Source organism: Vespula vulgaris, chromosome 1 (genome assembly GCF_905475345.1).
Source record: "Vespula vulgaris chromosome 1, iyVesVulg1.1, whole genome shotgun sequence".
Classification (NCBI taxonomy): Eukaryota; Metazoa; Arthropoda; class Insecta; order Hymenoptera; family Vespidae; genus Vespula; species Vespula vulgaris.
In genome coordinates this window covers 19104189-19128226 of record NC_066586.1, presented here as the reverse complement: position 1 = coordinate 19128226, position 24038 = coordinate 19104189, and the positions used below count along the sequence as shown (strand labels likewise).

The 24038-nt window shown below is 40.1% G+C and overlaps 1 protein-coding gene across 8 annotated transcripts in view; it reads left to right on the top strand.

Annotated features, from left to right (window-relative positions):
* Positions 1-24038, top strand: part of LOC127070393 (mucin-5AC-like) — a 183238-nt gene that overhangs the window by 137790 nt on the left and 21410 nt on the right. The gene's annotated exons all lie outside the window — the stretch shown is intronic.

Below are 24038 nucleotides of genomic sequence, written 5' to 3'. Positions count from 1 at the left end.
GCGAATAATTACATATGTAAGTAGAGGGAAAGTTTTGCGGGTTTTCTTTCCGTATACCTAAGTAAATCCTATGATTCTTTCTCTCTCTCTCTCTCTCTCTCTCTCTCTCTCGCTCTCGCTCTCTCATACACTCTTTAAATTTAGAGAAGCAAGCACGGCGTTACGCTCGCAGTCAACAGATTAAGTAAATCGCCTTGCGCGACGATTAACGATGCTCTTTACACGATCTTTCAGCGAACTTGGTTTCTCTTCCGTCAGTGTTACATTTAAAAGGCTAACGACCGGAGAATCCCCCGGTAGAATTAAATTCCATAATTCAAAGGATTTAACATGATCCACTTTCGCGTTCTCGAATCCCCCTTCTTTACATTTAGACGCGCCGTAGAGACCGTGGAAGATGAACACGAAGAGAACGAGGGAACGAGATAGATGCCAAGGGAGAAAGAGACGGATAAAGAAAGAGACAGAGAAGAAAGATTTCTCTTGCTTCGTATCAAGTCGATTTATCTCGTATGCAAAGCGCGGTTTTCCCTTTAACCTTCCAATTTGCATACGTCTATTAGTCGTATGTCCTCGAAAGATGAATCGAGTGTCGAATAAATCAGTTCATATTTTCACACTTTGCTATTACTATTTCTTCTCTCTCTCTCTCTCTCTCTCTCTCTCTTTCTCTATCTCTATCTCTATCTCTTTAATTTAATTTACATGTTTTACGAGCAATTACGTATTATAGATTTATATCCTCGGTTCGAGTCTGTCAATTCGTAATTTCGAAATAATGCTAATCGAGATAAATCGAGAAAGACTGGAAATATAGATAGGTATATTATATTCGGGAAATCAATATTCGGGTGTCTTTTTTTTTTTTTTTTTAACTATACACAAGAAACATATATAAACCGATACATTTTTGGCCGGAGCCGACTATAAACGTGACAGAATTCGTTTTTAAAAGCATTGTAACGCGAATAAATATCTTCGTGGCTTTACGACAGGACGATTTAAAAAGAGAGATATGGTCGTGCTCGGCATGCGTCGAGAAAAATAAAGTTTTTCGTCGGTCTCTACCGCGAAGATAAAAGTATATGAAGCGTTCGTCCATCCGACCGTCCGTCCGTCCGTCCGTCCGTCCGTCAGTCAGTTCGTTCGTTCGGATGCAATAAGTGCACGCTCGTGGCCACGCTTTTAAAGAACTAGAGCGTTACCTACCTATTTTTACGTCGACGACCACGTCAACCTCTTTTTTCTCGGTCGTCTTTCCATCTCCCTCTCTGTCTCTCTCTTTCTCTCTTTCTCTTTCTCTTACTCTCATTTTATATTTCAATCCTCGCAAAGTTACGAGTGGGATTTCAATTTCTGTAATACGTCCTTGTGTAAACGTAATTATGTGTAGGTAGGCGGCTGGGTAGATAGGTAGGTAGGTAGGTAGGTAGGTACGTACGTGTAAAGAGAAATAAGTTTTGTAAGAAAAGTGGCGAACGATCGATGGAACACGAAAAAAGAAAAGAAAGAAAAAGAAAAACAGAAGAAGAAGAAGAAGAAGAAGAAGAAGAAGAAAGAATCGAGGACGACGACAAGAGTTCTGTCTGATAAAGAAGAGAAAATAAGACGAGGAAAGATGGGTGCTGGAAAAAGAGGAGAAGAAAGAGAAGTGGAATAGAAAAGGAGAGAAAGCGAAGGAGGTGCTGCTCACGTAAAAGCGTTTACACAAAATCCTTTGGACATTTTTCGAGCTGCTCTGGTAGGTTTGTTTGTACGAATGAAATAAAAGACACGTTCGCTTTCTCTCTTTCTTTCCTTCTCTCTTTATCTCTATCTTTCTTTCTTTCGTTCTCCTTCTTTTTCTCTCTGACTCGATTCGTGAGCGTCGACTTATTGCCAGAGTTTCCGAGCAATTTCGCGGATACCACATGTAGGACGGACATCGAGGCGAAAGCTGGCTGACTTCCCTTCTCTCCTGAGGGAAAATCGAGGGAGAGAAGTTGGTGGGAGTAGCGGCACGCTGAGAGTGGGAAAAGAGAAGACTTGGCGGCTTTTCAAGCATGTACTCCCTTCCCTTTTTTCACCCTCCTCTCTTTCTCTCTCTCTCTCTCGTCTCTCTCTTCCATCTCTTCTCCCTTCGCAAAGCTTAAACGATAGAACGAGTTGCTGCAGACGCGGAGAAGTGAGTACGTGTACGATGAGTTTCGGATTCGCGGCACGAAAACAAGAAAGGACTTTCCTACCCTTGCGACGTGTCGAGAAAGATACTCGAACGACTCTTCTGCAAATTTTCCGTTCGACTAACAACGATCGAGAGAGAGAGAGAGAGAGAGAGAGAGAGAGAGAGAGAGAGAGAGAGAGAGAGAGAGATCGTTTGCACGTCGCGTGTCTAGTAATTTCATTTCGTTTAATTGCCTTAAAGTTCGTGACATAACTGATATGATAGAATTAAGAAAGCACGTATATCATTGGGATATCAATCATTTTTCATTGAGGGTATTTACAAAATGAACGAAGGAAAGAGATAAAGAATTTGTCGCTTATTCGACGTGGAAAAATTGAGAAGTCGCGTACACGCGATAATAGGGTGACGAGCTTACTGACACATACATGTATGTACAGACACACGCATATACATACACACGATCACACACACACAGAGCTACAAACATATGGACACGCGAACACGTACGGCTTCTCGTATCTCCGGTCGTGCAAGAGCCGAGCACGGTGCTACGACGAGAGATATCGATTCGGTATCGGTCGAACGCCAGCACGAACACAACTACAATCACCGACATCGTCATCGTGAACCACCTCTTCTCTTCTCTTCTCTTCTCTCTTCTCTTCTCTCTTCTCTTCTCTTCTCTTCTCTCGTAGCTTTGTATGGCTTTCTCGCTCTAGTCGTACTTGTCGCAGCTGCAAATGCATCATCGATAACCTCGGCGCAGCACATCAAACCACGCCGATAAGCCGACACAACATACGCCTTTTGCAACGTACGTGCATATCATTCGATGTATGGCTATACGATCGTGTATATATGTATGTATGTATGTATGTATATATGTACACATATACATACACACATATATACGTCTATATGTATAGTAGTGCAATCAGAAAAATGATTGGTCGTATCGCAGTTTCGCGTTCGGTACGCGTCGTTGTTTCGCGACAATTTCGAGGCTCGTTTGCAGTTTTCTCGTTTGCCACGCGCACGCGTTTAAACTTCCAATGATGTAACATCTGCGAAAGTTAACTCTATCGTTCCTTTTTTTTTTTTCTTTTTTTGTTGTTGTTGTTGTTGATGTCGTCGTTATTTTTTCTCTTTTTTTTTTCTTCCTTGGTGTTCGTTGGTTTATTTCTTTTTTCAAACGTATCCATTTCCACATCTCTCTCTCTCTCTCTCTCTCTTGTGTACTTCGTTGCACGATCATATCGAATTAAGAGACAAGGTCTCTCCAATCCGATCACTTAATTCTGTAAAATTTCAACGTACAGAGATACACTCAACGTACAAACGGATAAAGCTACGAGGATTTGTACATTCGCGCTCGTTTGGATTCGTTTCTGTAAAAAGCGTTATCTTTGTTTTGCATATTTTCTCTCGTTTATTCTGATTGGACAGGAGGAAGAGGAGGAGGAGGAGGAGTAGGAGGAGTAAGAGTAGGAGTAGGAAGGGGGTTAGAGGGGTTAGAGAGGTAGGGAGGGAGAACGAAGCTTCGTATAGTCGTTAAGTACGATGGAGATTTCAACGTGACGCGATCGAGATCGCGATCATCGTGATCCCGTTTCGGTGAATCCACGAGCACATTGGTAAAGAGCTCGAATTTCGCTCCCGGCCGAGTACGGCATATCCCCGGTACAATGTAATTACGTGCTTTATTTTGATTTGCCGGAAAATATTACGGGCGACATGCGACGCGATATGCAAACAGGGAGGTAAAATAATTACGTGCGAACCGTGTCTCGAAATGTAGAACGAAATTTTCAGCTTGGGAAAGAGAATAGGAGGAGTATAGAGTGCGTGCGTGCGTTTGCATGCACGTGTTAAAGTGGACAGCACAAAAATGATGCTCTCGTTTATAAATATATATATATATGTATGTATGTATGTATGTATGTGTATATACATACATATATTCTCCTCTTTAATATTCCTTTAATAAATTTATTTTGTCGATTCTTGTCCACGTTTTTCGCACTCGACATTTTCGTTTCTTTCAAAATAACAAAAATAAAAGATCGAGAATTTAAAATGATTTCAAAAGAATCATATCCCGTAAGATTTATAGAATTTATTAAATAACGATAATACTTTGTTTCTTCTGGCAAAAAGCAACTGAAGAAGAAAAAAAATCATGATTGATAGATAGATAGATAAATAGATAGATAGATAGATAGATAGATAGATAGATAGATAGATAGATAGATAGATAGATAGATAGATAGATAGATAGATAGATAGATAGATAGATAGATAGATAGATAGATAGATAGATAGATAGATAGATAGATAGATAGATAGATAGATAGATAGATAGATAGATAGATAGATAGATAGATAGATAGATAGATAGATAGATAGATAGATAGATAGATAGATAGATAGATAGATAGATAGGTAGGTAGGTAGAAATACAGGGGAGAGAGAGAGAGAGAGAGAGAGAGAGAGAGGAAAAAAGAAGGAAGCAAGATATCGTGCGTGTAATGGACAACGTTGTAAAGCCGAGGAAAATCGTATGAAACCAAATCCAATTAAACCGTCGCGAGAGCGAGTTTTGTAACTTGTTGGAAGAATGCTTTGAAGCGACATTTGTAACGAGAAAAAAGCGTCTGCGACTGCCGGACAATTCGCGAAGAGGAATTTCACAGAATACTCTCTCTCTCTCTCTCTTTTTTTATTCCTCCTATTTCTGATGGAGGAAGTATTACATGATACGAAGCTTTATGGTTTCTCTATCTATCTATCTTTCTCTCTCTCTCTCCTTCTGTAATCTCTTTTCTTTTTTAATTAATCACTCCGACGTTTATAACAGATCGATAAAGAACAATGATATCAGCTAGGAATTAACGATTCTTTGTTAGGAAAGGAATGGAGATGAAAATAAAAATTAAAAAAAAAATTTATTTAGAAAAAAAAGAAGGAAAAAACAAACGAAGAACAAAAAAAGAAAGGAAGAAAAAAAAGGAGACAAAAATAAAATCGCTTTTTAAAGGTAACCATCCAATTCAATCGCCAGTGTATATTTACCTCCCTCGATCGTTCGTGAATCGATCGAATATGTATGTAATAACGAGGCGGCACATCTTCTCGCTCGTTCGAAGGCTCCTCTCGTTTGTGAATTTCCCGGCCGTAAACTCGAGCATCGTTCGGTCGGCATCTGTCAGTTGAAGCGTGACGAGGTGAGCGTGTGCGACCGAAGGGAGCCACACCAACCAACCAACCAACCAACCAACCAACCTACGGATTTTACATCGATTTTATCGTCGTGCCATCGTGTAAATTAATGGCAATCGCTCTTGCACGCTTGGGAATAATTTAGGAAGCTTTCGACGATTTCCGTCGTGCTCGATCGTCGTTCTTTGACGTATACATTTATAGAATCGAACGTGTGTCCCTGTTTATCGTTAATGCATTTTCTGATTATTCGAAATCTATCGAGCGTTTCGTAATTATGTATTTATTTAATGGATAATAGGTACGTGTATGCCTGTATAAAAAATTATTGTCGATATAAAATTTTTCGAATTAATTTAAAGTTCGTAGAGCCCACCCACGTTACGTTCTGTTCCGTTCTTATCGATCTCGTATATTCAAAACTTTCCCCGAAATCGACTATGTCGACGTGTCGTGCACGTGTAACTGTTACTACCACCACTATTACACCGATATACGTCTCTCTCTCTCTCTCTCTCTCTCTTTCTCTCTCTCTCTCTGTCTGTGAGTGCTTGTTGGCGTCAGTGACACGTGACTCCGTGACCAAGGCGTGGAGGTTTAAAGCCGACAAACGTCCCGCCGATCGTAACGACAGTACTCCTCTACCTCTCCCCATTTTGGTTAATTAAATGGCACGCGAAGGGCCGCACTCTTATCGAGAACGACAAACGTACAAACGAGCTCGTATATTATATGAAAATGAGGAGAGACTCGAAACGAATAAGCAATAATTATTATACGTTGAAAAAAATTCTTTAGCATGTATGTATGTATGTATGTATGTGTGAAGCTTTTTTTCGATCCATAATACAAAACGTTTGATCGAATAGTAATTGAATATATAATTGATTAATATAAACACGAAAAAGAGATGGAAAAGGAAAGAGACAGAAAGAGAGAGAGAGAGAGAGAGAGAAAGAGAGAGAGAACGATTAAAAATCAAAAAATGACAGAAATTCCTACCATTTCATTTCTATTTGAAATACGAGTCAATGTAAAAGTTTTATCGATTCAATATATAGTTATAAAAGATTTTCAAACTAAAATTCTCTCTCTCTCTCTCTCTCTCTTCCTTTCCCTCTCGGATTCTCTTTCACTCTCGGAATGTTGGTAGCGAAAGAAGGCACGTTGGAGAAACATTCATTTACTGCGTTCGTACGAAAACGAATGATTAAGTGGCTTCGGTGAAACCGGTTTCCCTGTAATGCAAAATAGACGGTCTGTGGGCTCATACACATAAACTTGAAAACATATACATAACTATACGTATATACACACACAGGTGTCTCGGCAGTGTATCGCGTGAAACGAGAAGTAGGGGAAAACGCCTACCACCTCGCAATTGGCGCGAGTCTCTGGCACAAACACGTGCGTCCCATTTACCACGTTGCTCTACTCTGCGGCCTAGCACGGTCTCTCTCTCTCTCTCTCTCTCTCTCTCTATCTCTCTATCTATCTATCTCTCTTTATCTCTCTCTTTGTCTCTCTCTCTCTGTCTTTCTACGCGAGCGCACACATATATACATATACATACGTACACGTACACGTACACGTACATATACATGTACTCTTCTCTCTTCCACCAACAACGCGTTCTTCTCCCGCGCGTACGTTTATTACGGCTCGCACGGATGAACGGCGACGATTATTCTCTCGTTAGCGCTTAGCGTTATCGGAAAGGGAGCGAAAAAATTCGCTCTCCGGGTGCTTCGAGGGACAACGAGCTTCGTCGTGAATCTACTGGTTTTATCTAGAACAGAGAGAGAAAGAGAGAGACGGGAAAAATATTTCGACACGATCTCGATATCCTTTTTGTTTTGGCGGTTTTATCAATTCGCCGGGGATCTGGGTTATTTTTTCTTTCTTTCTTTTTTTTTGCTTTCTTTCTTTCTTTCTTTCTTTCTTTCTTTCTCTCTCTCTCTTTTTTTTCTTTGTTTTTATTATTGTCTTGACCGCGTCACGAAGATACATATGTACGTCCGATGATGATACACTTTTTACGGAGGGGTGGAGAAGGAAAGAAAATAATTAATCTGTCTTATCTCGATGTTTTTTTATCGTATTTTGTTCCGTTTTTTATTTTCTCTTTTTTTTTCTTCAGATATAGGATTTTAACCGTTCGAGGGTCACGCAACGCGATCGCCCCGTGTTTATATTTCAGTCCCGAGAAAAAAAAAAATTGCGTTTAGGCAATTGGACGATGCGCAATACGTTGTCTACAGAGACGTTTCGTACGACGCGAAGTTCTATCGCATCTTGTGTAATTTATCGGAAACTTTTTTTTCTTTCGAAGATCCCTCCTCCCGTTCTCCCTCCTCCCTTCTTACCGTATCGAAACGGTAGAGTACAATAATCAATCGATTCGTGGTTTCGTTCAGGTTCTCTGCACTAATTACGCGATCGTCCGAATAATAATTATCCCCTGCGGTGATCCGATCACGAGTGGAAAGGTTAAACGTTCTCCCATTTCGAAGACGGAATTCACGGAGGATGCATGAGGTTTAATGGTCCGTTTCACGAATCTCCTTCTTCCGCATTACAATAGAGATACGTACTTGGTTTGATGAATTTTATGAATAGGTCAGAGGTCGAGTACGCTTACCGCAAAAGGAAAAAAAGAAAAGGGAAGAAAAAGATGTCGAAGAAATAACGGGGTAAAGAAAGTCGACCGAAGAAGAATAGAAACTAAGATGGTAGATGTACGAAGGTATCATTATGTTTAAAGATAAAATATCGATTCACGATCCGTAATCTCGTACGTATTTATTTAATATCATTGTAGATGCGACAATATCATCGATTAAGTAAAACTTTTAGGATGGTTTCCGCATGATGTACGAAGAGTAAGTTAGACGAGATAAAATCGTCTTTCGGATCTTTCGGTGGACCGAAACGAGAAGGCAAAATTCGAAGTCAGCACGTAGAGAGGTTTCCGTTAAGTGTACCCGTGGCTAACAAAGCGGATGACGCCCTCTTTTCCTCTCGGTGTAGTTGACGACAAGTGTCCGCAAACGGCGTTGGAGGGTCGACAGAGAGAGAGAGAGAGAGAGAGAGAGAGAGAGAGAGCGAGCGTGCATGCAAACCCAACTCCGATGAATATTCACAGCTCGCTTTACGGGCGCAACGAGTCATTTGAATTTATACGTATGGCGGATTATTCCCTTTAGTCTCTCTCCTTCTCTTTCTCTCTTTCTTTCTTTCTCTCACTCTCACTCTCTTCCTTTCTCTTTCTCTGTAATACTCACTCACTCACTCACTCACTCACTCACTCATTCATTCGTTCACTCCGTCTGTACGTTCCACGTTATGATCGCAATCGAAATAAGCGCGTAGGTAGTAACGCTCGTAAACGTCCGAGGTAATTATATCCTCGTTTAAGTCGTCGAATTTTCGATCAATTCCATTAATCCGACATCAGTTTCGCTTCGCTGTGTTTCCTCGAGGAGATCGCACCGGGTAATCGATCGGCTTGAAAAGTCAATCCATTCTCTCGGCGAAACGACGTGGTGGTGGTGGTAGTGGATATCGACGGTCCCGGCGTTGAAAAGTTTTCGAATTCGGTGAACGTACACGCTGATTGGATTAGTTATATTCGCGTTCAATCCCGGAACTTCGAATGTTCGGCTCCAATCTGAAACTTCGAAATTTGTAACTCGAACCTTTGCATTCGTGATACCGATGTACTACCTACGCGTCTCTGCGTACGTACGTATATACGTTCGTATTTATCTTTGTATGCATGTATGCGCGTATGCATGTACATACGTATGCACTCTTATGCAATACATATATCGTTACATTGGTTACGTATATTTCGTTTTGCTCGAATATAATATCGTAACGTCGATCGATTCGAAATTTCGTTTGAAAGTTAAATATTCGTCGATTGTTATCGACGATATTGCTCTTTGTACGATCGTTCGCAGAAATGTTTCTTTTTATTTTTCTCAAATCGAGAATAACTTTGGACAAGGCAAAATCTTTTTTCCATTTTTTACTTTTCACGGTAACTTAAGCATTGACGTTCACGAGTAGAGATGTACTTTGGGAAAATAATCAAATTGAGGGATACGAATCGATGAGGTGGATCTTCGACGGAAACGAATCGTTAAGAACGCCGACGCGACTAGTAGGAAAGTTTTCGAAAAGAGTAAGAAGAGAAACTTCTTTCTCGCGAAGGGTCTGTTGTCGAATAATAAAGTTTTACGGTAAGATCCTTCTTCTCCTCGTGCTTTTCTACCACTTCGACGTTCTCGTCCTCGTCCCCGTCTCCGTCTGCGTCTCCGTCTCCGTTTCCGAGAAATAAGATTCCAAGGCGGTGCACGGTCAAGAAGTTTACCCAGTTTTCTCTCGAACAATCGTTAAAGTAGACTTCATTAACGGTTACTCAAGGAATCACGCGAGAATTATGGAACTTCTACTTACTCTTCGAAGGATAATTCTTATTTATCGAAGGATATCGTAGATCTTTTCCCGATCGATTCACGACTTTAAATTATTTCCTACGACTAATGACAAAGGTAGGAGAAGGAGAAAGAGAAAGAGAAAGAGAGAGAAAAGGAGAGAGTACCGCCTATTCAAATTTTATCTTAATTGTCGCCAATTTCTCGTCGAATGTACGGATAAAGACAAGGCTAAAGAGAGAAAGGAGGATGAGGAAGAAATGGAGGAGAAAGAGGAGGAGGAGAAAGAGGAGGAGAAGTACCCTTTGATATCTCGTACAGGATGTACAAACGCGAGTAAAAATATAAGAGAGCGCACGTTCGCGAAACATCAAAGGACGAGCATCGTAGGTTCTTTCTTCTTCTCTCTCGTTTACCACGTAGGCAACAACCACCCTCTTTTGCGAGGCAACGCGATACCTTCCTCTCGTTGTTGTTTCTTTCCAACCCCTCCAAGTCTTTTTCTTTCTCTCTCTCTCTCTCTCTCTCTTTCTCTCTTTTTCTGTGGCGTGATTGTTAACAGACTTCTTCCGGCTTTTCCCTCTGACTCTTAGTCTTTCACTCCCTCGGTAAGTCTCAGTAGTAATGGCAGGAGAGATCCGACTTCTGTTCGTAGTACTTTCGTGCTTTAAAAGAGAGAGAGAGAGAGAGAGAGAGAGGAAGACGTACGAGCGTTTCACGTCTCTGAATTTTAATTACACGTCAAAAGTCGATCGAGCGAGTTCGCGTAGGAGGTGAAATATAATTGTTACTTCTTTCTCTTTTTTACTCGGTATATCTCAACGCGCTTGTTCATTTAATTATTTCGTGTAAGGTGATTCAATTTCGGAGAATACGTTAGTCTAATTTAAAAAAATATATATATATATTCGTGGTTTAAATTTTGATAAGGTTTTTACCTTACCATCGATATCGTTGACTCGTTGTTTTTTAAAAGATATTATATACGTATATACAAAAGACGAATAAGGTAATTTATATCGATCGAAGGATTTGCTAAAGGAAGCTAGCAATAAAGATGACTCGTTTGATTGAATGACAATCGCATTGCGCAAAACAGAGAGAAATCTCGTAAAAGTGGAACTACAGAAATTCCGTTCTTTTATTCCTATATTGGATGACACACTCTATCTCTCCGTTTTAGTATCTCTATTTCTCTCTCATTTTCTCTTATAATAGAAAGGTTCTTCGTTGTTCTCGCAGTGTCTGTATCAGCCAAGCTCTGTAATTAATTCTTAACAGTTCTTTTTTCGTCTAGTCAGATCTCTCTCTTTCTCTCTTTCTCTTTTTCCTATACACGCTCGATATTCTCCTCTCTTTCTTCCACCCTTACCCCATATTCTTCTTCCCCTTTCTTCTTTTCTCGATCCTTACATAATCACCAGAGCTTTTTCTCTTACGATCGGTAGCTAACGTTCGTTCCACTTTAAATACCCTTCTTCCGATTATATGGGTCGTTTCTCACGTATTTTCCATATCCAACGGCACCATTCGTCGACCGATAAAAAGAACGCAGGATTCATGACCGTGAAAAGAAAAGAGAAAGAGACGAAAGAGAGAGATGAAGAAAGATAGGATAGCTCGTAAAAATAATCATAAAATTGATAGAATTAATGACGGAAGGAAGAGAAAGAAGGAAAACGAAAATCGTGCAAAGAGAAATTTTTATAAAAGTGCAGTTACCCACTAGTATTTTAATTGCATAGAAATAAAGTGATCTTCGACTAATGATGTTTACGAGCTTGCAAGAAAGTTTGAAGCTGCTGTAAGCACTAAGCTCACTTTGAGCTCGGAGTTATATACGGAGTTGCAAGACTTAACGCCTTCGGCTTTAACGAGTTAAAACTCGAGACTTTGCGATACACCAGTGTATAAAGAACTTGGTACCTCTTTCTTCCTTCTCTGACTTACCTTCTAACCGTCTGACTTATATAATCTCTTTCTCTTTGTCGCTTTCTCTCTCTCTCTCTCTCTCTCTCTCTCTCTCTCTCTCTCTCTCTCTTTCTCTTCATTTTTCTTTCTCATCGTTCTTTGATTTTCCAATGGCTTTGTTAGCACGATTTTATAGCTTTAAAATTGTTTAATAGATATATCCCGTGGCCCATCAATTCGTAAATTTCGAAATCTCCCTAAGAGTTTCTTGAACTTCTCTTTCAACGAGAGAATCCTAGCCTTCGGCCAATTACATCGCAATTAATTTCAATCGGACAAGTATCCGGATGAAAGGGGGTGAAGCGTACTATCGCGTGTTCGTGCCTCGAAATACGATTCCGAGTTTGTTGAGCGAATCTTGCTTGCTTGCTTGCTTGCTGGATGCGCCTTGGCTGAGCAAGGAGGAGAGAGACGGACGGAGGGGCGGACAGAGATAGAAACAGACAGAGAGAGAGAGAGAGAGAGAGAGAGAGAGAGAGTGGGAGAGAGAGAGAGAGAGAGAGATACGAGTCGAAGAAGCTCGAGAGCAATCCGGAACAGCAGCGTATATACCGCGCGGAGATTATCGCGCATAGATTAGAGGCGATTACATTGTTCTGGAGAGACGTCTCGACGTTCGTCGTCGTCGTCGTCGTCGTCGTCGTCGTCGTCGTCGTCGTCGTCGTCGTCGTCGTCGTCGTCGTCGTCGTCATCGTCGTCATCGTTGTTGTCTCAGGAATCTCCTTCTCGAAAGTGGTGATTCTCATAGGTACGAGAAACCGGGAGAGATAGAAAGATAAATAAACGTTTAATCGTTAATTTTATTGCGTTATTAGATAAGATACAAAAAAGTATAAATTGATAATGATATATATGCATATATATCTATATATGCGTATACGTGTGTACGGCCATGTATAATTTATTAATATCTAAAATATGCAAAAATAGCTCGATATGTAAAAACTTACTCGTCGTTGCTTTTAATGGCTCCTTCGTCGTTATTATTAATATTATTCCTATTATCGATCCTCTGAGATAAAAAAAGAAGGTATAAAATAACTGATATATGTGAAATTTATTAACATTTCAAGTATACAAGAATAAGAAACATTTTTATGACAGAAAAATGTTTTTAATGTTACTTTTAATAGCTCTTCGATGGGTCTTATTATTGTTATTACTATTATTCTTATTATTATTATTATTATTATCATTATCGTTATCATCATCATTATTATCGTTTACGATCGTTCACACGAGAAACGTCTCGAAGAGGTTTCTAAAGACGTCATCCGACGTCCATTGGCCCCATTGCTCGCGTTATTCGGTCTCGCTCGTCTGCAACAATCCTCTCAGGCTTAGGTCAAGACCGTGTGCCGTTCGTAGCATGTTCCGCAACATGCCTTCGTCTTACCTTCATCCTACTATGATCCTCTGGACCATCAACCGATCTTTTCGAAGATGTTATATCCATCTTTTCATTCCGATGGATGATCGATCTTATCGATCGTTCGGAAATCGTTTTGTTCCTTATGTTCGTTTAAAAACGGTTCGATCTATAGTTTTCGTCTATTAAAGAGAACTTAGATCGATTATTTTTAGTGGAATGTTGAGGTATATCGATCGATCGGCGAGTATTCGACAATGACGTAATAATCGAGTATGTATTAGTAATCGCCCGTGAATAATTTAATTATCATAATTCGTGGACGTATATGGATGCGGTTAACGATCGTTGATGCTTATCGAACGGCTGTTGGTATTAGCCATGTGGCGTGGGAGAAGTGACGGTAGTGGTGGTAGTAGTGGTGGCAGTGGTGACGGTAGTGGGGAGGAATAGGGAGGAGAGGGGGTTTAGACTAGCTAACGTAAGAGCTTCCTTCTCACACACGCACGGTTAGTCTCTATTCGAACGTCTAGACGATCGCGTACGATTATTCTTAAGGAATTATAAATGTATTATTTCGCTACGATCGTTTCCTATTATTTACAAACGTACAACGATGTTATTGTCTATATCGTAATGAGTTTTCTTTCCTCCTTTTCTTTTTCTTTTTCTCTCCTTTTGATACGATCCCGTTTAAACGATATAACAGAGATTTGCGAACATACAAGTTCTATATTGCTGAAGCGTATAAGATTGTTTGGAACGTCGCAACTAAAATAGACGATGTAAAATAGTGTTCGTCGGTGAAAAGCAGTTACGAATCGAACGAGCTAATAGCAATCGCTATACGTAATCAACGCGTTCCATCGCATTGATGTACGCCGTAATGCGAACACTGATTAGAAGCGATTACGTTGTTCCCTAATGGTGTCCCGAATTTCTACCGCAGTTCCTCTGGGAATTCCTGGCCTGATTCTCAAGCAGACGCGATCCACGAATTCCTGAGTACGACTCAGAGAGAGAGAGAGAGAGAGAGAGAGAGAGAGAAATAGAGAGAGAGAGAGAGAGTAGGAAAGGAAATCGTTAAAAGATTTAACGTTCGAGAGGTATCTCGAAACGGTACTAACTTTCGATGTATATCGATTTTATAGGGGATATACTACAAGAGACTTGGATATATCGCGTTCTAATCGCTTACCCACAGCACCTTCTTTGAATTAAGGACTCGCAAGGAACGTTTAGTATAAAGTATCTTGCGCAACGTGTGTTACGAGAAGATTCACGATGCGAACGTTTGATAAATTCGAATTCACTCTTGACTTCATCGATAAACTCCTTCTCCCTTCTTTCCTCTCCTTCCTTCGTTTTCCCCCCCTCTCTCTCTCTCTCTCTCTCTCTCTCTCTCTCTCTCTCTCTCTCTATCTCTCTCTATCTATCTATCTGGTATCGCTTGTAGACGAACTTGTACGTACATACGTAGTTGCCTTTGACGTCTACGGCCGATATCAATAGCGTTGCCATGGTCGACCAAGATCCAATAATTCGGGAGAACGATTCGTTTCCTTCGAGCATCGATACACGTATTGCTTGCTTATGCCACTTCGCGCAAACGGGATTTTCCGAGCGTTTCTCTCCGAGTATCGTTTGTTTCTCTTTCCACCTCGTTTCTTTCGCAGTCCTTCTTTCTTTCTTTACGAATTTTTCTTTTCTTCTCTCTCTCTCTCTCTCTCTCTTTTTTTTAATCGCAAAAAGAAACATTCATCGTCAGCTGCATTAAAAATTTCGCAAAGATATTACACACGTAAAATTGTAACAAACGATCGTTCCTTCCTTAGTTGTATAAGTTAAAATGATACAACGTAATATATTTTTTTCGATGATACTTCGTAATGTTAAGGCCAAAGAAGAGTGGGAGGAGATAGAAGGAGAGAGAAGAAAGAAAGAAAGAAAGAAAGAAAGAAAGCAAGAAAAGAAGAAAAAAAAAGAAACATCAACAACGTTCTCGCAAAATTGTATGATCTCATCGCGAACGCGACGTAGTACAGATTGGCAAGAGGCAAGAGGTTTCTATTTTTTTTTTGTTTCGTTTTTTTTTTCTTGTTTTTGTTTTGTTTTCGTTACCAACGTACACGCGACCACGATCGCCCAACTTTCATAATCCAATTGATATCGTCGTTCGTCGGTAAATACGCGAATGGTCGACTCTCGCAGCGATCTCTCCTCTCGCTCTCCCTTTTTGTTCCCGCATATATGTATATATGTGTGCATATACGTGTATACGTATCTATCTATATATATATATATCTATAGTATATCCAAGCGGTGTCTATACGGGGGCTCGAAGCTACGAGTAATTACGTTAGCCGGCGAATTAATTAGCCGAGGGGGCGACGGTTATCAATGCTCGGTCGAAGGTGGCACGTAGTTGCCAACTATCGATCGACCTCGATCGAGAAATACGCAGGAATATGCTGCGGTTCGAGATTCTCGTTAATGGTCAGGAATCATCGATCATTTCTGACGCCACTCTCTCTCTCTCTCTCTCTCTCTCTCTCTCTCTCTCTCTCTCTCTCTCTCTCTCTCTCTCTCTCTCTCTCTCTCTCTCTCTCTCTCTCTCTCTCTTTCTCACACACACACATACACATTCTCTCTCCTCTCTTTTTTCTGACATTCTTTATCTTCTTGCTTACGCTCCTCCCGTTTTTTATCATTCGTTGCGATCTCGTCATAAGCGTTGTTTACAATAATAATAACAACGAGAATGAATTTTTGAAATTTAATGTCCCGACATTAAAAGTGTCGGCGACGTGTTTACGATTTGTTACAAAGGAAAACAGAGAGGGAAAAAAGTTGTAGAGAGAGAGAGAGAGAGAGAGAGAGAGAGAGAGAGAGAGACAAATAGATGGACAGACGTTCCCTGTCGTTTTATTTTCTCTTAGGCTCGTCCACGACAAGTGGAAAACTTTAGTTCTGCTCGGAATGGAATGAAAAATGTGTGCGAGAAGAGTGGCGAAATACTTGGAGAGTATATTCTCGCGTTTAGAACAATGGGAAGTTAACGCGAGAATATAAATACACCATCGTGCTTTCACCGGGAGAAAAGAAGGATGATGGAGAGATGGAAGGGAAAAAGGAAAGAAGACAGAAAGGAAGGAAGGAAGGAAGGAAGGAAGGAAAGAAGATCGAAACGAGAAGTTCGTCTTGTGTTTCACGAGAGATTATAGGCGATGAGTTTTTGCGGCTCGTTTGTTTTACATAGTTGAGAGAAACTTTACCATTAGAATCCTCCTCCTTCACGAGATTAAAGAAATAACATCAGAGTTACATACTTTTCTGTCAATCTCTCTCTCTCTCTCTCTTTTTTCTTTCTTCTTTTCTCTTTTCTTTATCTACAACCTTCGTATCCACTTTTGGTCGTTCGATTGAAGACGTCACTCGTGAGATATCATCGTTCGATCGGTTATCAATGGAAATCGTTTTTCTGCGAATCCTACGTTCCATCTACGATCGATCTAATAAAAGATAGAAGAGACAGGAGAGATAGAGACAGAGAGAAAAGATCCTTCGTATTTATAGATTTATAGAAGCGATAAGGGAACGTAGAGAAAAAGCTAGTAGGAGTTACGAAAAAAGAACGGACGAAGGACGAATCCCCCTCCGATGTGATAAACTTTGTGAATCGGATTTGAGACAGGGAAACATATATATATATATATATAACGTACTTTCGAAACTAGTAACGACTTTCGTATGCTTTCGTTCACGTACTTTTTTTTCCGAACACACAGGACGTGGTTCGTCGATTTTCCAACGGATTTTCTCGGAAAACTCGATCGTTAAACTCTTCGTGGTAATGACTTTCCAGTCGTTGACATCGATGGAATCGCACTTTTACTTTCTTCTTAATTAAAGCCGATCGTTTCTTTTACGTTTTCTTCTTTTTTTTTTTTTTCTTTATTACCTTTTTTCCTTTTCTCTTTTTCTTCTTTTTTTTTTCTTTCCATCTACGATAACCGGTCAAGAATTGAGTAAAAAGGGATGGGAGAAAGGAATGAAGAAGACCTTTGCATTATTATGATATTCCCTACGGAGGGTTGAATCTGTTCGATGAAACTCGGACAGTTGGAATATTCGTGATAATAGAACGGAAATAAACGTGGAACAAACGGCAAACAAACGGTCGAGAGTGTGAAACAGGATGAAAGAAGAAAAGAGAGAGAGAGAGAGAGAAAGAGAGAAAGAAAGAAAGAGAGGATGTACGAATAGAAGCCGTTTGCAAGGAGCATCGCATCGCATCGCATCGCTGCCACCGAACGCAATATGATTCCCACCTCGGCGTCGGAGCGCGTCTGATAGAATATGCATGACATGCTAATGCGCCTTGTACCTAATCTAATTATACAGTTCCACGCGAGCCGCCACCAACCCCTATCCGCAGCATCCACGCACGGCCACGTAAACGTACGCGTCCGCGTCTTAATTCTCATATCTTTCTCCTCTCTCTCTCTCTTTCTGTATCTATCTATCTGTCTCTCTTTTCTCTCTTCTCCATCTCCTCTTCTCAACGTTGTATATATACGATTCTTCGTGTCGAGCGTCCTGGGAAAGACAAAGTTGTTTATTCGCGTTACAATAATGTTAGGAAAATTATCTTCGGAATTATTTTTCTTTTACTTCTTTCTTATTACATCATCGAAATGTTGAATTAGTAACGTTCGATATTCTCGAGTACGAGATATAGAAGTCAAAAGATTTCAAAAAAACCCAATTATTTTCCCCAATTGAATTCCAAAAAGTCACTATCGTAGCGTTCTTTGAACGTCGTCGGGTCGTTTCTTTCGTAGTATTGAAAGAGTTTGAGTTTGAGTCTGAGTCGCGAAAGAGAATTCGTGTGTCTCGTATGAAAAATAAAATAAAAAGGAAATAAAGGAAAAAAGGAAAAAGGAAGGAAAAGGGAAAAGGAGGAAAGGAAAAAAAGTGAAACAAGACAGAAAGAAAGAAAGAAAGAAAGAGAAATAGAACGACGGGGAAAGGAATAGGGTGGAGTTAAAGAGGGATGAAGAGAGAAAGAGAAAGAGAAAGAGAGAGAGAGACAGAGAGAGACGGGAAAAGAGACAAAGAGATTCGCGAACACGGAGGCCTTTTCAAGCTCCATCCTCTGCTCTTTCTTCTCCGTGCACCGCTGAAGCCACGTAGGTACTGGTAATGAGAGAGGGAGTGTACGCAAAGTACTGCACGGAAGTGCAGTTACCGTGCTTCCGACATGCGTTTTCCTACCGAACGTCACTACGTTATATCGCTTCTTTTTCCTTTTTTTTCCTCTCTCTCTCTCTCTCTCTCTCTCTTTATTTCTCTCTCTTCCTTTCATCTATTTCTATCTTTCTTTTTTTTTGCCCCAACGCCTCAAATGGACGGCGCTCGTTTGTTGGAGCAAGTCGTACAACGATTACATGACTCTTCTTCGTCTTTCGATCTTTTTTCTTTCTTCTTTTCCATCTTTTCTTCGTCGTAGTCCTTTTTATTTTCTTTAGATCTTCATATCTCTCTCTCTCTCTCTCTCTCTCTCTCCTTCTTCTTCTTCTCCGTGTATATATGCGTTATATTTACGTACAGATGATTATCCTAAGCGATCTCACTCCTTTCGAATTTCGAGAGCAGTCAAAGTCGGTTGTTGAGCGAGGTTGAACGGCCACGAAGGAGACGAAGAAAATAAAAGGGAATAAAAGGAAAGGGAAAAGATCGGATGGCGAGGACGACGAACTCGAAAGTCCATTGTGCTCTCGAGAGTGTGTCCGGGAGAGAAGGAGGAGGACGAACGGCTCGATCGCGTTCGTCGACTTTTGCACGATACTTTAACGCTCTCTCGCCTTGTAATTGGCTGGAGGCCGACCAGGTGCCCGCGGGAAAGAAGAATCGAACGAGAGAGAGAAAGAGAGAAAGAGAGAGAAAGAGAAAAAAGAGAGAGAGAGAGAGAGAGAGAGAGAAGGCGTCGAGACGCGGGATCTTTATTGGCGATCTCAAGGTCAAACGAAGATCTTGAAAGAAAGATCGAGGGTCAAACGATCTTAGCGAGAGTTTTCCACCCAACATTCACTCTCTTTCTCTATCCATCTGTATTTTTTTTTGTTTTTATTTCTCTCTATTTCTCTTTCGTTTACTCTCTTTTTTTATCTCTTTTTTATTTCGAATCTTCTTAACTTGCGGATTTTGATCGACAATTCGATTCGCTATTTATTGTTAATCCCACGTTACCGTCAACTGTATTGACAATAACATTTCGCGCTTCCTCAGGCTTTACGAATCTTCACGATTTTTATGGATCGTTGAATTCAAACGAGCGGAGCTTTAGAATCATGAGCCTGCCATTTTTCTAGTCATATTCCGTGAAATTTCGTGAACTTTTCAGTCTCTTATGTCGCTACATTTCCGATATTGGATTAATATCTTTAGAACTTTTTTCGAAACGAACATTTCGATACGAATTTGTTCGTTACTTGGCTTTTAAAAAATATCTTTTTATCTTCTCTCTCTCTCTCTCTCTCTCTCTCTTTTCTTTTTCTTTTTCTTTTTCTTATCAAACGAACGTTCGATTCGAAAGAACATTTTAGAGGAGGGAACGTGATGTTCGATTATAGCGCATCAACTGGGATGAAAAATTTTTAGTTTTATTTATTTAATTTTCTTTTTTTTTCCCTGAAGATATTCGCGAACGTGAGAAAGAGATGATACACACAGGTATAAATTGGAAGAAGAGAAGAAAGATAGAAGAGATGGAGTTTGTGAAGGAGACGAGAGACTAAAAATTAAACGGTCTCTTTCGCGCCGGGTAGTCTTCTCGGAAGGGCCCTGTCCCGAGGGCGTCGATAACTATTTTCAAACGGTGCGGTTAACCGCAAACTTGGTCCGTCCACTTTTCGTATCTCTCTCTCTCTCTCTCTCTCTCTTCTACCTCCGGAAATACCAAAGAGTCTCTTCTAAATCTTCTATGGCGGCCTTTTTTTAACCCCCCTTGCTTATTTTATTCCCTTATACACAGATTAGGTTTACCACCGAGTAAAAAGTCGTTACTTCTTTTTTTGTCGGATGTGGTCGGCATCCATTATCGTGATTAGTAGACGATTAGTATTTTTCATAATGATATCGCAATTAAGTTTCCTTCTTCCTTTTTTTTTTCTTCTTCTCTCTTTGTTTCCTTTTCTTTTTTATTTCTCTCTCGTTTTTTTTTCTCTCTACCCTTTTCTCTTGAATGTTAAAATAAAAAATGTTAAAATAAAAATGTAACATCGTGTAACGTAAAACAATAAATTTGGTGAAGGGGAGGGGGTGAGGGTGGAAAAGATCGTTCGAATTGAATCGTTTATCGAATCGTTTCGGTAAAAGCTCGAAAGAACGTTTACAATTCTAGAGAATCTGTGTGTGCCATTGAAAATCTGTCACGCAGCGTACTGTAGGTCGCGATGACTGGGTAACACTAAAAATAGTCGAGCGGAACGACGCCGCGGCTATTATTAAGACTCGATCGATGTCGAGGCAGTCGTTCCGAGTTATTCTAGGGTGTCTCGAAGGAGAACGAGAATGATGGACTTTTGTCGAATCGATTCAAGTTTCTGAAGAGAGAAAAAAGAAGAGAAAAAAGAAGAGAAGAGAAAAAAGAAGAAGAAAAAAGAATGACAAATCCTTGATCAATGCATTTTGTATATAAGAGATTTTCATTTCTCCTTTGAATTTCGGAGATTTATCGCGACGAAATGTTACGGATAACTTTGGCATGAGCGTTCGATAACGTGCTTTCTTGGGTTGCGTCTACTTATTATATATATGTATGTATGTGTGTGTGTTCACGAGCTATACTAGCCCGAGGGGGTCGTGCTTACAATGGAAACCGAGCCGATAAACCGAGCGTAGGATTTATCGGCGCCATACTTAGCCAGGAAATCGCGCCACTGCGGAAATATACGTGAGCTTGCGTGTGTTTATACGCGCGAGCGTTTGTGTGTGTGCACGTGTGTATATATTCTCGACGTATAAACGTTTATTCGCGCATACAAGCAAAGTTTGAGAGTAGACGCGCGGAGGAAACGACGAGGAGGTCCTTCGAAGCGCGATCGAGGAGTAGCTTGGAAACGCGAGGTCTCACGCGCGTTACCGATAAATCGACGCTGCTTTCGATGCATCGTAAATTAAAAGCGTTCGATAAAAGAGCCGACGAAGAACGTTTTTCGCTACGAATCGTAACACGGTAAGAAAGGTTATAAGGTATCGTTGGCTCGTATATTTGAAGAACAAACATAAGATTTATTTCTTTTTTCTTTTCTAATTTTTTGTTCTCTCTTTTTTTTTTCTTCTTTTTCTCTCGTTTTTTAATACTTATTATGGATAAATAACTTCTCCTTCTATGTAAAATTATTTCAGAAAATGTAAAACATGTCTCTGTGTGTGTTTGTCTATATATATATATATATATATATATATATATATAGGAATTCAAATTATACTCGGACTTTTCCTCTCTTTTATCCGTAATTTTAACCATTTGCACTTGTGTGTCTACATTTAATTATTATGTGTATTAATTATCCGCGTTCAAAGGATTGTATAATTAGAAAATTTTTTATTCTTAGTTTTCATTCCAAAGAACAAATATAAAAATAATTACAAGCGAAAAGGATTAATTACGTGTTGATTAATGATCTCGAATAGTTCGTTGAAATTTCAATCGATTACCCAAGACTATCTCTTTTGTCTTGTCTTTTTTCCCTCTTCAGATTCTCTTCTTGTTCTTTCATCTTTTTTTTTTTTCTTTTCTTTTTCCTTTGCAAAAGCAGAGGAAATCAAAGAAGAAATTTTTTTTCTTCTTATTCGACTGTGTCAGCGGATTCGTAATAGGCCGTAAGATCGACGAACGTAGCAATACGCCCACCGTCGTTGTACCGTTTTATCACGATTTCATTTCACTCTTGTAGTCCTCGGTGTGAGGACACACTAATGCTCCTTTGCTCGTGGCCACGCCGGGTATTAAGCGGCCATTAGAAGCGGCCGAACTCTGGAAACCTCCGACGATTCTCTGCCACCGCGGCTTAATTACTTTCCGATCGTGGCCTTTCGCTTAATCGAATTTCGACTAATCGTCTCGACCTCCTTCTCTCTCTCTCTATCCCTATCCTTCTCTTTCTCTCTTACGTTGCGATACTCTCTTGCCGTTTTCTTTCTTTCTCTCTCTTTTCTTCTTCTTCTTTCGTTTTTCTTTTCCCTTTCTTCTTTTCTCCGCAATTTTTATATTACACTCTTCGATAGTTTCTATAGTTTTGTGGATTCAGTGTGAATGTCAGAATTTGTACTATTAAAAGCAGGCATTAACGAATTTATATGAATGTCTAATCGTATACGGATACTTTGGAACAAACTATATACATAGACAGACAGTCTACTTACCTATACTTCATACAAAGTCATATCATCCATCTCGAAGTTCATCAATTAATCCAACATTTCAAATAGAGATTTCGTTCTTCGTAGAAAATCTCAAGCTAAATCTTAGACGAGAGCGGACGCTTTCGCGCGAGAGCGGGAGATAAGCACGCTAATTATCCCCTCCGGCGAAAGTTATGAATTTTAATGCCGCAAATTCCTAACTCGATAATCCTACCTCGTCGTACAATTAATTGGGACAATACGTTAGCACCAGCACGGCTTGGTGCTGCGACAGAAGTCTCTTTCCCCCTACCTTCTTCGCGTAGCTGTCGCACAGTGTGAGTAGGAAGGAGGGTTGTAAGAAGAGTGAAAGGAAGAGAGAAGGAGAGCTTGAGAGAATGGAAAGAGGCAGGCAAGAGGGTTTCGAAACGACGACTTTTCGGAGCCGAGTTACTAACGACTGCTTTTGTGAGTTCGGGCTATGGGGGATTGAGCACAGGGTACCAACCCCTCTGAACGTTTATCATCCCCCTTACTTTGTACACGGATCACGATCGCTTTTCTTTCGAAAATTTGCGAATTCTACTTTGTGTTTGTTATTTTACAACTTTCTAGATATTATTACTTCATATTTTTTTTTTTCTTTTCTTTTTCTTTTTTTTTTTTTTGGAGAATTGGGGGAGAAGGAGGTGAGACTGGGGGAAGGGGGAGGTGGTTGGTTGAAAGAAGAAAAGAAGAAAACAAATATGAAATACCACCTGTTACTGGAGGAAAGAAAAAAATTCGTCTACAGGGTGTAAGGTATTTTCTCGAGATGCCAAAGATAGCTAGGAATTTTTACTACCTGTTTCTTCTTTTTCCTTTTTTCTTTCTTTCTTTCTTTCTTTCTTTCTTTCTTTCTTTCTTTCTTGCTCTCCCTCTTTCGAAGAAGGAAACTCGCATACGGATGTCATCGATCACACGCTTGGTCGCACGAAGACGCGTGGGGTTCGACGGACCATTACACGTACATGCATATGTATCTATTGCATACGCGTAGATGTACATCCTACGTATAGACGAAACGATACGAGATTAAGTTGAAAAAGGAAAGAACGAAGGATGCGATTACGGGACACTTGTCGTCCCGGAAATACTTGATCTTTTATAGATTGTTGATTCCATTCAACCTACCAAACTGCTTCTCTTTTACGAAGAAAATGTCGTCGTTTCGATTCTCGCCGATGTCGTCGTGTCTTATTTCAAATTGGATATACTCGTGCTATACGAATTATGGATTTGACTTATGACCTCGAAAAAAAGCCACGTAGTCATATAATCGTAAAATCGCCGAGAGTAGCCGTAGAAGCTCTATTCAATTGTAAATTTTGAAGTTTTGCGGAATGGCATGAAAAGAAAGAACGAAAGAAAGAAGGAAAAATAGCAAGAGAGAGAGAGAGAGAGAGAGAGAGATTTCTCG